The sequence below is a fragment of the Spermophilus citellus genome (assembly GCF_964194105.1).
Source record: "Spermophilus citellus genome assembly, chromosome: 12".
NCBI lineage: Eukaryota > Metazoa > Chordata > Mammalia > Rodentia > Sciuridae > Spermophilus > Spermophilus citellus.
Genome location: NC_138198.1, coordinates 55,582,157 through 55,596,819, shown reverse-complemented (window position 1 = coordinate 55,596,819; position 14,663 = coordinate 55,582,157). Strand labels below are relative to the sequence as shown.

Here is a 14,663-nt window from a genome sequence, read left to right as displayed (position 1 = left end):
GGAAGCAACCTAGATGCCCTTCAATAGACGAATGGATAAAAAGAATGTGGCATCTATACACAATGGAGTATTATGCAGCACTAAGAAATGACAAAATCATAGAATTTGCAGGGAAATGGATGGCATTAGAGCAGATTATGCTAAGCGAAGCTAGCCAAGCCCTAAAAAACAAATGCCAAATGTCGGCTTTGTTATAAGGAGAGTAACTAAGAAGAGAACAGGAAGGAAGAGCATGAGAAAAAGACTACAGTAAACAAAGACGAATGGGGGGAGAGAAACGGAGAGAGAAGGGAAAGCATATGGAAATGGTAGGAGACCTTCAATGATACATAAAATCATAAGAGGTCATGAGGGGCAAGGGGGAGGGAAAAAAAAGGGAGAGAATTGAACAACAGCAGGGGAGGGAGAGAGGGAAGATGGGAGGGGAGGGGAGGGGAGGGGGGATAGTAGGGGATAGGAAAGGTAGCAGAATACAACAGTCACTAATATGGCATTATGTAAAAAAGTGAATATGTAACAGATGTGATTCTGCAATCTGTATTTGGGGTGAAAATGGGAGTTCAAAACACAATTTGAGTCAAATGTATGAAAGATGATATATCATGAGCTATGTAATGCTTTAAACAATCAATAAAATAGTTTGACAAAAAAAAGAAAGTATAAAGTCAATAACAGTCATAAAGAACAGCCTGTTCTAAAAGTGACTCCAGAACAACTGAACATCATGGACAAATTCATAAATAAAGAAAGTCCAGAAAAAAAAAATCCCATACACCTGTAGTCAGTGATTCAGGAGGCTGAGGCAGGAGGATAGCAAGTTTGAGGCCAGCCTCAGCAACATAGTGAGACCCTATCTTAAAATAAAAAATAAAAAGGGCTGAGGATATGGCTCAGTGGTGAAGCACCCTTAGGTTCCATTTTTAGTACAAAAAAAAAATTCCCAAGTAAAATACAAATACCATCCCCCACCAAAACTATAAAATTTCTAGGAAACATATGGAAAATAATTTGAGATTGGCATTTGACAAAGATTCCTAAACTACTACACCAAAGCATGATTCAGAAAACAAATAGAGTAGACCTCATCAAAACTAAAAACTTTGCTCTAGAGCAGATACAATTAGCAGAATCATATTTCACAGAATGGAGAAATATTGGCACAACTGTATATCCAACAAATGACAGTATCCTGGTTATCTAAACAACTCTCAAAATAGTACCCAGGAAACAAACAAGAAAAAAGTAGGTAGAATATTTTAACAGACTTCACTTGGAAATAGAAATATAAAATCAGCTCATGAAGATGTTCAGCCTCATTAATCATCAGGAAATGCAAATTGAGATCACAGTGAATTGGCAGGACCTTCCTATTAGAATGCCCAGAATTAAAAGACCAACCAGACCATGTGGAAGTGAGAGCAGAGAAGGAAACACTCCCACCCCAACTTGAGCAATCTCAGTCATCTCCTGCCACGCCCCCCAAAGCACCTGCTGTGTGATTCTAGAACATTCAAAGGAGTCTGGTTACTGAAAGCAGGTCAGTGGTAGCCCTGGTGTGGATGCAGTGGCAGGAAGGACAGGGGCATGGTTATGTCGGAGCAGGAGCAAACATTTGCACAGTATGCTATGTTCATCATGTGGATTGGGGTGATAGCTTCATGGGACTGTTTGGGTCAAAACTTATCAAATTGTGCACTTAAATATGTGTAGCTGATTGCATATCAGTTAGACCTCATAAAGCTGTTAGGGAAAGCAGGATGCTAATGACTGGGAAGTTTATGAAGACATTTCCCAAAGTCTCAGAACAGAAACCCTCCTTTCTGCAGGGAAAAGGTAGAGCAGGACAGTTCCTGTGTTCAAAGCCGATCCCTCACCCCCGAGCCACCGCGGCTTGGAACTCACATGCAGCCGCAGCAGTTTCTCCCTTGCAACATTCTGAACTTGAGCCATCCACAGAGGGTTGGGCCAAGGGACTCCAGTGTATTTATTCTTACAACACTTCACAGCGCAGCCAATTGGCTCATCTACAATAGAACTGGAGAACTAATGAGGTGCTGCTGTGATCAATTAAAATCCAGAACTCAGACAAGGATCCAAACTCCAACAAACAAGCTGATCACGCTCTCCAGTGAAAAGTTGATGGCTAGTAGTCATTTGTCCTAAAAGGCCCTTTCTCCAATGATCTACGTAGATTTAGTTGTTCATACTCTGTTATCTTAACTTGAGGTATAGTCAATGGTACTACCACAAGAAATTCTATCATTGCTAATCTACTATTCGTGTTTAATGTTGAAAGAACCTCAGTGTACCACCCAGACACTGTTTGTGGTACGTCCATTAACATCTATCATTTGGAGCAAATTTAGAAAAAAATGTACCGTGAACGGTGATGAATCTTTCATCCCCTTCACATTTTGAAAGCTTGTTTTCTTAGCAAACATTCACTGGAGCCTGTAGCAAGCTTGACATGGCAACATGCCGAGGAAACACAAAGATAAATTAGATGCAGTTCTGGACCTCAAGACCCCAGGAGACTCCTCTAGCAGCGGTAGGTGCCAGATGCCCTTCAAAAAGATTAGCTCAGTCCACATGCACTAGGCCTGCCCGTAAGTTGCCTCCTGACACCATTGCTGTAAGGCACTTCATCCGGGCTTGAATTACTGACCTCTGCACCTTATGTTGGAAAATGCAAAGGCCCATTCCTTCAAGTCACTTGGAACCAGGTGGGGTGAGGAGGGATTCTGAACATTCTAGAAAGGCAGTGGAAGCAGATTAGCACAGGACACACTATGTCAGGAAAGCAGTTATGCTCCATATAGCCAGCAAAGGCACAAGATGAGGAACAAGACTTGGGTTTAGACCTTGTTTCCATCATTCAGTAAACATGCTGCTTGACCTTCATAAGTTTCTGTTTTGCCTTTGAATAATGGGCTTGAAAAGCACCATGCGGCACCTCCCTCATAGAATTTGGAGAATTTAATAAGAAGTAAAATGTGCCAGAAAAGTGCCTCAGGTAAAGTAACTGACCTAGAAACCAAAGTAACTTATAATTCAAGTAATAAGCATCTAAAATCATATTCCCTGAAACCAAAACTCATGTTTGAATTAGAGTTTAAGTAGAAGATAAGTGATAAGACTATTCTCACATATTGTAATTCAAGCGCTAATCAAATGCTGAAAACCTAATTAATTATTAGGACAACTTATTTAATCAGTTTAAAATTTATTTGACAAGCACCTCTTTGCAGTTCTTATTATTTGCAGGCACTGTTTTACAAATATTAACCCTTTAATGTTGATGATAAACTTATGGAAAAGGTATCGTTACTATCCTTATCCTCATTTATGTGTGTGCATTCAAAATACATACAACTTCAACTTAATTTTGTTTAAGGAATATGTTTTGCCTCATAGGAAGAATACCAAGGAAAGAAATTAAGTAGTTCTAATCTTTTCCAGAAGCCAGAAAAATTTTGTACATCAGTAGTACAACGACAGTATTGAGACTTTTCAGAGAAAATGAAGTTAGAGTTATTGTGTTGGTTCAGAGTTTACTAAACTACTAGCTGCCACATAAATTGGGAATCAGTCCATACATATATTATTTACTAGCCTTCACTTCTAAACATTTATTTAATTAAAAAATCATATGTATATATTTTACATATGCACAAAAAAGAAAAAAAATGGTAGAAGAAAAATGGAGCTAATATTTCTTGACTGCCTTCTAACTACCAGGCACTGGTCTGACCCTTGAGCACTGAAGATGCACCTCCCACACACTGTAGCAGGCCCAGAGCCCATGTTCAAGACCAGCTTCCAAACTAAGAAACGTTGCCCCTGGTCTCAATAATAAGACCAGGCTTCTGAACTGTTAGCTGCAGGGCAGGCTGAACAAATGTTAGCAGCAGGGTGGGCTGGACACTCAACCCCAACCCATCTGGTGTAACAGAAACCCACATCTGGCCCTTGCCTGGTCTGCCTGAAGGTGGAAGATGACATCCTTAGCAACTACTATATGATCCAATCACTGTATGCCTACAAGGCAGCTTGCAGACCCAGAGACTCCATTAGATTTTGGCTATAAAAACTCTCTCCTGCTGGATCTCTCTCTCTCTTTCTCTTTTTCTCTTTCTCCCTCTCTTTTTTCTCTTCCTTCCCTGTCAATCAGACACTGCCTCAATAAAGATCTCTTGGTTGCTCCAAGTGTTGTGGTCACTTTTCTTTCATGAACAACATACTGAATGTGAACTGAAATCTCTAATTTCTTTAAAATTAAGAGCTACTTATTACTTAATTGTATTTATTTTAAGCCCTGGAGAATGTCATGTACCAAAGGTCACATAATAACCAGGTCAATTGTTCTGTGAGTTTCCTCTCTTTCCACCCAAGGTCCTGCCTCAGCCCAAACTGCTGAATGCATAGTTTAATTTCTTAACGTCAATCAATGTGGGACCTTTTTTCCTGTGATGTAACACCATCTCTCCCTCAGGGACCTTAAAAAAAGACCTTTTGCTACTTCCTGTTGCCATTTCCTGAGCTGCTTTCCTCCACACAAAGTTCTATGTCACCGAGGGTCCAGAGTCATAAAACCAGTCTAATGTGAACTGAATCTCTGAAACCTGCTGGGAACCTATGGGGACACCATGTGTCCACAGGGTAGAGACCATTGCTGAACTAAACTCAGCCAAAGGACAGCACACCTTGCTCTACACACACATTAATGACACTCAAACATCAACTAAATTTTAATACAAAAATCAGAAAAGACAAAACCCCAAACTAACAACTAGACCCAAGTAGGAATGACTAGGTGTGAGCCCTCAGGTCCCCCTCATGGACTACAGCAAAAACAGAAAGAATTAGCACAAGGGCTAGGATACCACACCAGCCAGGGGTCTCAATCTAGATTTCTCTAGGACATGTTAGCCAGAGAAGGCTGTGACCCAAAAAGGCCAACACTTAAGAGTGGCAGAGGAATTCCTCTCAACTGATGCATCAAACCCAACACAGGGATATAAGAAACTTAAAAAAACAAGGTAACATGATACCTCCTAAAGTTCATAATTGACCAGCAAATGACCCCAAACATTCTGAAGCAAATGAAATGCAAATAAAGAATGCAAAAGAATGATTATAAAAGTGATCAATGAATTCCAAGAGAACACAGAAAAACAACTGAATGAATTACAGAAGTCAATACATGATATGAATGATAAATTTAAAAAAGAGATAGAAAAAGAACCAGACAGAAATCTTGGAATTGAAAGATACCATAAATCAAAAAGTTCAGTTGAAAATCTTTCTAATAGAGCAGACCAAGATGAAGACAGAGTCTCAGAGCTGGAAGACACAGTGGCTGGCCTTGAACATCCAAACAGAACTACAGAAAATAAGTAATCATGATCAGAATACATAAGAACCCCGAGGCATTTAGAGACCAAATTTGTAAATCATTGGAATTAAAAAGGGTAATAGAATGAATAGCCATTTCAGGGAAATAATAAAAGAAAATTTTCCACACCCTGAGAATGAGATGGACATCTAGATTCAGGAGGCATTCAGAACCCCAAATAGACGAGATCATTAAAGAACTTCTCCATGACACATCAAATGCCTGACATACTTAACAATGACAGAATTTTAAAAGCCTCAAGAGAAAAACATCAGGCCACATTTAGAGTCAGATTCAGTTCCAATTCCTCACTACAATCTCTAAAAGCCAGGAGGGGTTATAATAATGTGTTCCAAGTCCTGAAAGAAAATAACTGTTAACTAAGAGTGCTGTATCCAGCACAGCTACCTTTCAAAATATAATATGAAATAAAAACCTTCCAAAATACTCAGAAACTAAAAGAATTCATGACTACTGAGCCAGCACTACAGATCTTAAAGAAATACACACAAAAGAAATAAAAAACAAACCCCAAAGCTCACAAATGAACAAGTCTAATTTGAAGAGTAGCTCAGCAAATGAGGAACAGGAGCAAATTATATATGACAAATAAATAAAAATGGCAGGAATTAATAAACATCTTTATAATAACATTGAATGCAAATAGTCTCAACTCCCCAATTAAAAGACATAAGCTGGCAGAATAGATTAAAAAACCAAATCCAACTCTATGTTGTTTTCAGGAGACTTACCATTTGGGAAAAGACAGCCATAGGCTGAAAGTGCAAGAATAAAAACTGACATAGTATGTAAATGGAGGCCCCAAACAAGCAGGGGTAGCTACTCTCATATGTGACAAGCAGATTTCATATCAAAATGAATCAGATGAAACAAAGAAGGGGAAAGTGTTGAGGAGTGTTATTGGACAAATTATATTGTTACATTGTGCACATGTACAAATATATAACAACAAATCCCAGGATTACTTACAACTATAATACACCAATTAAAAATGTGGAAAAATAGAAGTTCACACACACACACACGCACACACACACACACACACAAAAAAAAAAAAAAAAAAAAAACACATTTTTACTTTCCCTGGCAGGTTGAAGATTTACTACAGACCCTGCTGGTGCTATGGGCTCTAATAAACTCCTTTGTCTGAAGGTCGATCCTACTCTGTGCCTGTCTGGAGTCCCTGTCTCTCTCTCTCCCTTTCTGAATACAACAGGGAAAAAACTATTCTTTAACTTTCTACACAAATAAATAAATTTAAAACCATCACTTTTATGAGGCCAAAGCTAAATATTTGCCATTACTGCAATGTGGGGGCCATGGCTATCTATACCACAGCCTTGTTTAAATCCTAGCTGAACTTGACATTCAGTTATGGTGGACATGGTCCACAGTGTGGCAGTGGGAGTCAGTGGGTGTACACAAATGGACCCTGGTCTTTGTGGACTGCAGTCTTCCATACTTTTTAAACTGTGGACCATCAGCAGTTCAGGAAAAAATAGATTTTACATTGTTTTCATGTCAAGGAGCTAAACTACAAGAGTTCTAGGAAATGAAGACAGAAAACAACCTTGAACAGGTATTCCTGGGAGCCCTTTGTGCACGCAGCTTGCTAAATCCTGAGAGGACCAAGCCCAACAGGCCTTCACAGCCCTGAGCACCAGGACCTCCTGAAGCGGACACACATGTGAACTATGGACTGGGGCAGCAAGTGTGCAGAGGGCAATTTCTACAAGGTAACTCCTGTTCTTCACAGAAGGAGCAGGGAAGGTTCCAGAAGGAAGTGCCTGGGCTTGCTTTTGAGGGAAACGTAGAGGCCAGAGAGATGTGTGAGCAGAAGAGGACACTTCCTGTGAAGGAAGGAACAGCTTTATGTGCTCAGGGATCTACAGGTGATGGGTGATAAGGCTAGAATCAACTGTCAGAACTGCAGAATCAAGGGTGGATAGTAAACACCCCAGCTGAATGCAACAGGGGAAATGAGACCTTTTTCCTGGGCTGCCAAGCACTCGGCAGCCTACGTTGCTCTGTTCAACACAGCACGCCCACTCCCGGCCAGGCATGGTTTCCATTCCTAGATTATAAATCATCAAACTGAGGCATGGAGTGTGGTAAATAAGGGTTTGGCAGGTGTGCTCCACCTGGGCAGCAACAGGGCAAGAGGTGAGATTCCCGAGCTCCAGAGAATGTGCTCTGGAGCAAAAGATGATCCTCTTGATAGCAGACCCACAGATGGGAGTGGCGGGAACATGAGGTTAAAGGAATAATTCTATAAAGTGGGCCCACTGTGCTGGCCCCCACATGCTTTCTTTTCCAAGAAGCAATTTACCTACAGCCTATCTGGCTTAAGTGGACAGGCTATGAATCATTTCTTAGCAAACTACCTGTTATCTGCCAGAGAAATGCAGGCCCAAAATAATGTTGGTAAGAGGAACCCTGAAGGGGAGACTTTTGTGACCCCTTCCAGAGACCAGATCTTGGAACTCAGGGAGATAAGGATAATTTCTCCTAACAATAAAATCTGCAAGAATTTGAGGTTGATAATCCAATTAGAACCTGTCAGCATGAGCCAAAGCAACCTAGAATTGGCATGGCAGTGGGGACTTGAAAGTCCGTCATTCTGCTGTCAGTCAAAGGTCAAGAGGTAGACCTGGGTGGGACTCTCTGGAAACTTCTCTGGGATCCCCAATAAAACCACAGTGTCAGGAGAGGCCCACTGTCCCTCTCGTCTCTTTAATAAACTCATTCCTGTTACTCTGAGTGACATGTCTAAAATCTTTCTGACTTGATAGCAAGAATCAGGGTTTGAAGGGGCCTTCATGCTGCCTCAATTTCCTGGAAAGTCCCAGAAGTCATTTGACTCCTGAGGGCAAAGGACTGGAAGTCATTTGTCTCCTGATGGCAGTGAGCTCTATCTTAGCCCTGGACCCTGTAGAATGAGCCACACAGTCTGATCCACCAAGGGCCACTCTAGGTCCCCACTGAGAACAAGAGGTCGTCTCCCTGAGAAGCGAAGGGAGGCCTTTCTGCTGAGAGGCCTCAGCAGGTGGAGGCAGGAAGTCTGATTTCCAACACTGAGATCCAGGCTGACCTTCTGGAAGGTGAGAAGGGAAAGACCAGTCCCTCTTCTGGATCAATATCCCCTGCAAAGGACCTCTGTGGTCAGAAGCCCCAGTTTCTTCTGAACCTAAGGCCGGGTGTCACAACTGGGTAGGATGCCCCACTGCACTGGGATCTTGGATCCACACCATGGCACGTCTGCCCCCAAGTGATCACAGTCGTGCATATGTCCAGGTGGACTCAGGGGTCTGGGTGTCTGAATTCTGTGTCTGTGTAAATCCATCAAGGTATCTTTCAGCTCATTTTCCCCACCTTTCAGGTGAGTGCAGATGAAGTTGGTAGGAGCCTCTAGGCTAGTTAGTCACTTGTCATTCAGAATCTTTTCAAAATGAAAACCAGAGTTTGCTCACCAACTTGTCACCTACCAACTTTACAAATTAAATCATCTTATGCATGAACCACTTCCAGGGCCACCTAGTCACAAAGGGGAAGATGGGTGTTAACTTGGGTTAGTTTGCATGCTTTAGCATTAAAATTACAGGTTGTACAGCCCCCGCTTCCTGACCCTCCTCCCCTACAGCCCCCAGGCCTCCAGGTGCAATTCTGGCCAAAGAGTATCCAATTTATTCTTTCTGTGGAGTTTCTGCTTACTAAACCCCAGGCCCCTCAGTGAGAGGGGCACTCTGTAACAGTGTCCACTTTATGCTTTCAGTCAGCCCTGGCTGCTCTGCCACTGCAACTTATTTTTTAAACGGACCTGCTTCTTTCTCTTCCTCTCTCCTTGTTCCTCCCTAATCTCTCCCCTCCCTAATCTCAGGGGAAACAGGATTACCTTTCTTCCCCCATCCCAGGCAGAGTTATCTGTCCTGGAGCACACACCCACCATAGGAAAGAAGTAATCCAGACTTTGGAGATGGTACCAGAAGATCTCAGAAATGACTGTCTCCCACATTAACAAGTGAATGACAGCTCCAACAGAGAACACCTGGAATGGGTAGCCTTTGAATCACCTCTTTAAAAGCCCCCTGTTCCTGCTGATGGCAGAGTCACAACCTCTGGGACAGGAGTCCCCTGTACTTCTCCTTTGCTAGCAAAGCAATAGAGCTCTTCTTCCTCTTTCTCAAAACCATGTCCTTGTTATTGGATTGGCATTGTGGACGAGCACCAAGCTTTCCCTAACAACTCCACAGTAATCCTGGGGGCACTGCAGAAGTGCAAATACCAGGTGGCCTGATGGCCTAACTGCTTGCATACTGCCTGGGCCCTGCCAGACCAGCTGGCCGAAGCCCTTCCTTAGACCTTTGCTCCCTGTATGTGTAATGGACGTTTTATGACTATTATAAAAATAGTATAAATATAATGACCGACATTGCACTTTTAATGTTTGCTTTTCATCTTTCTCCTCATTTGTTATTGAGTAATTAAACTCAAAAGGCAGCCATCCCAGGCTATGCCATGTGTTTATTATTATTATTATTATTGTTTTTACATTGTTTTCACATGTCCACATGAGCTTTTCCTTCATTAAACATGATTCACTTTCTAATCATTATGATATATGGAAACGGCATATAAAAAAGGGTCACAGCACAAATGGGTGGATACTCATCTAGAGAGTGCCGTTTTCATGAGAACGAACATAGACTGATTCCCATTCCTTTCCCACCTTTCCTTTTCCAGTTTCACAATTTAGGTTTATAAAATAAGGCAGCATGATCACGCCAAATTAAGTTACAAAAAATTGTGCTGTATATGGGGAATAATGAGCATAATGCATTCCACTATTGTCATGTATTAAAAAAAAAAAAAAGAGGCAGCAAACCAAACAACTGAATTTGAGAAAAGGTTCAGTGCTTGGAAATCTAGAGAAAGTACAGTGGTTGGAAAGAAAGCCAGTTGAGGAGCAGCAGAGAGGACCTAAGTTACTGTCATCACTGCCTGTCTCAGGGTTCCACATGGGCAAAATGAAGTGGGATGGAGAGACACCAGACAACTGGGACCAGGGTCCACACTGGTGACAGGCACAGGATGCCAGGCATCTGTTTTGGCCTCCTGCTGGGCCCACCACAGACACCTACTTCAGAGCCTGACCTATCTCAGGAAAAAGCAATATTGTTCTTTTTTTTTTTTAAGTTTATTTAACATCTAATTATTTCTGAACTTGTTTTTGCAATTATATGTGTTTTCCTTTTTTTTAAGAGAGAGAGAGAGAGAGAGAGAGAATTTTTTTAATATTTATTTTTTAGTTCTCGGCGGATACAACATCTTTGTTTGTATGTGGTGCTGAGGATCGAACCCCGGGCCGCACACATACCAGCAGAGCGCACTACCACTTGAGCCATATCTCCAGCCCGCAAGATTGTTCTTAAGCAAGTTCCCCTCAGAACTATCTTAGGTGTCTGTCTCACAAGGAAACACAGTCAAAGACCGAATGCCAGACTTGTAACTGACTTTTAATAAAAGTCTCCAGTGTGTAAAGACTTCATGCAGTTTATTGCAAGAGACAGCATTCTTGACCACATGGCCCAGGCCAGTTTCCCACCTCTGTCCCTGTCCCCTACCAAGTGTACCGGCTGCACTTTGAATGAAAGGCCCACAGTAGAGAAGCTGTGCAGTGCTCCCGGACTCACAGGTCTGATCTCCTTACAGGTGCAGTGGGGGAGCATCCCCAGGCCCACGGGTGACCAAGGCCTGTGAGCCTCTGCCCCACAGGTGGAATTCTACTTCTGCACTCCTTTCAAAGCGTGAAGTGCTTACTGTCTGCAAAAATTTCTATAAGATACACTCCCTTTGCATGGACTGGCTCTGCATGAAGTAAGGCGAACTTTGTTCAGCTCGTCCCTTTTCTTAGGGATGCTGCCAGCATAACATTCTTAACAGGGCTCTATTCTATTAAACAGGCTGTTGTTAGTGGGTCTCATATTTAGTTACACAGATTCACGTTAAAGCTTTATTCTGCCGGATGAATCTCCAAAGTGTGATCACTATAGCACTTCAGATTTGGGAAGAACAACCATACTTTCAGGCACAGTGTGTGAGCTTGTCCGTGGGGACATTCATAATGTCAAATCACAAGTCCTGACACTGTTTTTTTTTTTAAATGCAGTCTCGCTGTCCTGGGTGCAGCAATGGAAGGCAATCACTAAATCCCCCCCTCAAAAACCCAACACCCCATCAAGTTCCAGGTGAACTTGAAGTCCATGTGTGCCCTGCTCATCTTCTCTATGTCCTCTCATGGAAAAAAGTGATGGCGAATGCATCTGGAGGGAAGCAGATAGTCTTCTGGGGGTCACTTGGTGAAAAGACAGGATTACCTACAGAAAATGGGACCCCAGATCTGTGCCAAGCACAGGTGCGGGACTCAATGCAGCATCACATGGTGAGGGCACTGCCGACCCCTGGTGTATTAATGTGCTGTTGGCCCAGGACCATGGCAACCTCAGGCCCCCGCAGACCCCAGCAAGGCACACCCCACACAGACTCCCTCACAGCCCAGAGAGCACAGCATGGCTCCAGCCTACTCGTCCCAAGGGCTGTTTAGATTTAAAATTACGTGGGGCTCACCACCACATCATGCACTAGAGCAAAAGTGAATCAAAAGTTGGGGCCTGATGAGGGCAAAGCTGCACTCATGAGAAGCATGTGCTAGAAGGCAGCATCATGGCCAGAAGACACACAGATTCAGGGAGAGGGACAGGATACATACAGGGCAGCATGCACAGCAGGCCTCCAGGTTTGTTTTAAAAACAAATATATATGCTGAGGAAAAATACTGGAAAAACAGGAACTAAAAAGTCAAGATCATTTCTGGGAGTTAGAATCAATTTTTTTTTGAAGTGTTTCCTGTGTTCTTTATTTTTTCAAACAATCAACAAACATGCATCACAGTAATGGCACAACCAAACCAATTCAATGTTTCTAAAAATAAGACTAGTTCTCCCCAGAGTGCCCATCTGACAACTCTTGAGAAGGTCACAGAACCTCCCCCTGTTCTAAAGGCGGCTGTGTCCAGGAGCTGGGTGTGCGTACTGCACCTCTCTGGTTACAAGGCTGTGACCAGTTCCCAGGAAGATGACTTTTATCTATTTGTTTCTCCTAGTCTTCAGCTTGTCTTCTTCCAACTCAGACATGGGGGCTAATGCCCTAGTAAAAATCTATTGTTTTAAAGATGCTAATTACCAAGATTTAAAAGAATCAAATGCAACATCCAGGTCAATGGGATGGTGAGGTATCTAAACCAAGGCAGTTTACATACTGCATCATGTAGCTCAAAGTTTCCATATCCTGGTAAGCAATCTAATGTCTAAGGACTTACTCTAGAGGTGATAGTAATTAATCTCTTAAATTGTTAAAGGGATCATCTAAAACTATATTCAATAAATCACAACCTGGAGTTTGTGACAATTCAAGTGAAAAACAAATGTGGCCAATTATTACACTATAAGAGTTGTTGTTATCCACCCACAGCATGGCAATCTGCGGTTCTGGCCCAAGCCTGGCCCCTGCCGGTTTTGGTAAAGGTTATAAAGCTAAAAATGGCTGGAAAAATCTAAAGAAAAGTTTCATTTCATGAAATGTGCAAAGAACGTGACATTCAAATTTCAGTGCTTATAAGCAAAGTTTTACTGGAACACGGACCTGTTAGTTGTTTCTTTTTTTTTTTTTTTTTTGGCACTGGGGATTGAACTCAGGGCACATGACCACTGAGCAACATCCCCATCCCTATTTTATATTTTATTTAGAGACAGGGTCTCACTGAGTTGCTTAGTGCCTCGCTGAGTTGTTGAGGCTGGCTTTGAACTTGCAATCTGTGTGCCTCAGCCTCCTGAGCACCCAGCAGCACCATGTCTAGCACCTGCTTGTTCTTTTAAACCTCTTGTCTGTCTTTCCTTCCTTTTCCTTCTCCCCTCCCCTCCCCTCCTTTATTTGGTGCTATTCACAGTAGCTAATTAAAACCAAATGAACAAACAATGGAAATGTTTTTTGGATGAAAGGAAAACCAGGGCAGGGCCTCTAGCTACTCCCCTGAGAGGTGCCAGCCCCACACCTCCAACTGCTCTCTAGGAGGACAAGATCCAGGGAATAGCACTCACTAGACACTCCAGAGGATTCAGACATGGAGTGTCTCCCTCCCTCCCTCCTTCCCTCCCTCTCTTTCTTTCTTTCTTGGTTTAAACCATAGACACTCTACCACTGAACTATGTCCCTGACCCTTTTTATTTTTTTATTTTGAGACAAGTCTCATCAGGTTGCTTAGAGCCTTGCTAAGTTGCTGAGGCTGGCCTTGAACTTGTGATCCTCCTGCTACAGTGTCCTGGTAGCTGGGATAGCAGGCATGTGCCGACACCCATCTCTGTTACATCTTGTCTGGGCTGCTTTCCTACTATGACCACCTCCTGAAAGCCTAAAATACAAACTCACCCTTTCCAGCAGAAGTTTGCCAGACCTACTAGAGCTTTTACAAGGTGGTCATAGTTCCTGTTCTCAGCCACTAGGTGGAAAAAGAGCTCCTTAACTAGCAGGAAGAATTAAACCCAAACTGGCTGCTTTCCAGAGGATACTTAGGCTCCCAGTTAAGTCATCCCCAAAGTCAGCCCTTTCAACAGTGCAGAACTGTTTTTCTACATGTATACAATAAACCAGAAACTAAAGAAGCTCAAGGATCCATTATTACAGAACTAAATTCTGTACTGAAATCAGACATTTATTTACCCCTGCCTGCCAAAAACAAATATCACATACCTGCCTCATGAAGAGACTCTGCAAGGGCCCTCTGTGGCCTGCTCCTATCACCTGGGGGACTGTGACATAATCAATTGTGCGACCTGGATTTAGAGTTAGCTATGCCTGTGTACTGGGCACTAACTTTAATTTTAACTGAGTTTAAATGATTTTAGGATTTGATTGATGCCTGTTAGCAGCACTGTTCAGATACAGGATCAGACCCTCCATCCCTAAGTCCCCACCAGCTCCCACAGCAATAGCATGCACTCTGTGCCCATAATACCATCACTGCCATCACACACCTGAAACGTGGGCAGTAACTCCCAGCTGTCCTCTAACACCCACCCAAGGTCCACCCTCAGCCCACAATGCCTTGAGGCTTGATGTCCTAGGATCTGAGAGATGAGCATCCCTCCTGTCTGCTGGGGTCTTTACCTCTCCACTCCTCTCTTCCTGCTCTCTC

At 42.7% G+C, this 14,663-nt stretch overlaps 1 protein-coding gene across 1 annotated transcript in view; it reads right to left on the bottom strand.

The window, feature by feature from the left end:
• LOC308631637 (piezo-type mechanosensitive ion channel component 2-like) overlaps positions 1-14,663 on the bottom strand; it is a gene marked incomplete at its 3' end in the record, with an annotated part of 303,944 nt that overhangs the window by 80,360 nt on the left and 208,921 nt on the right.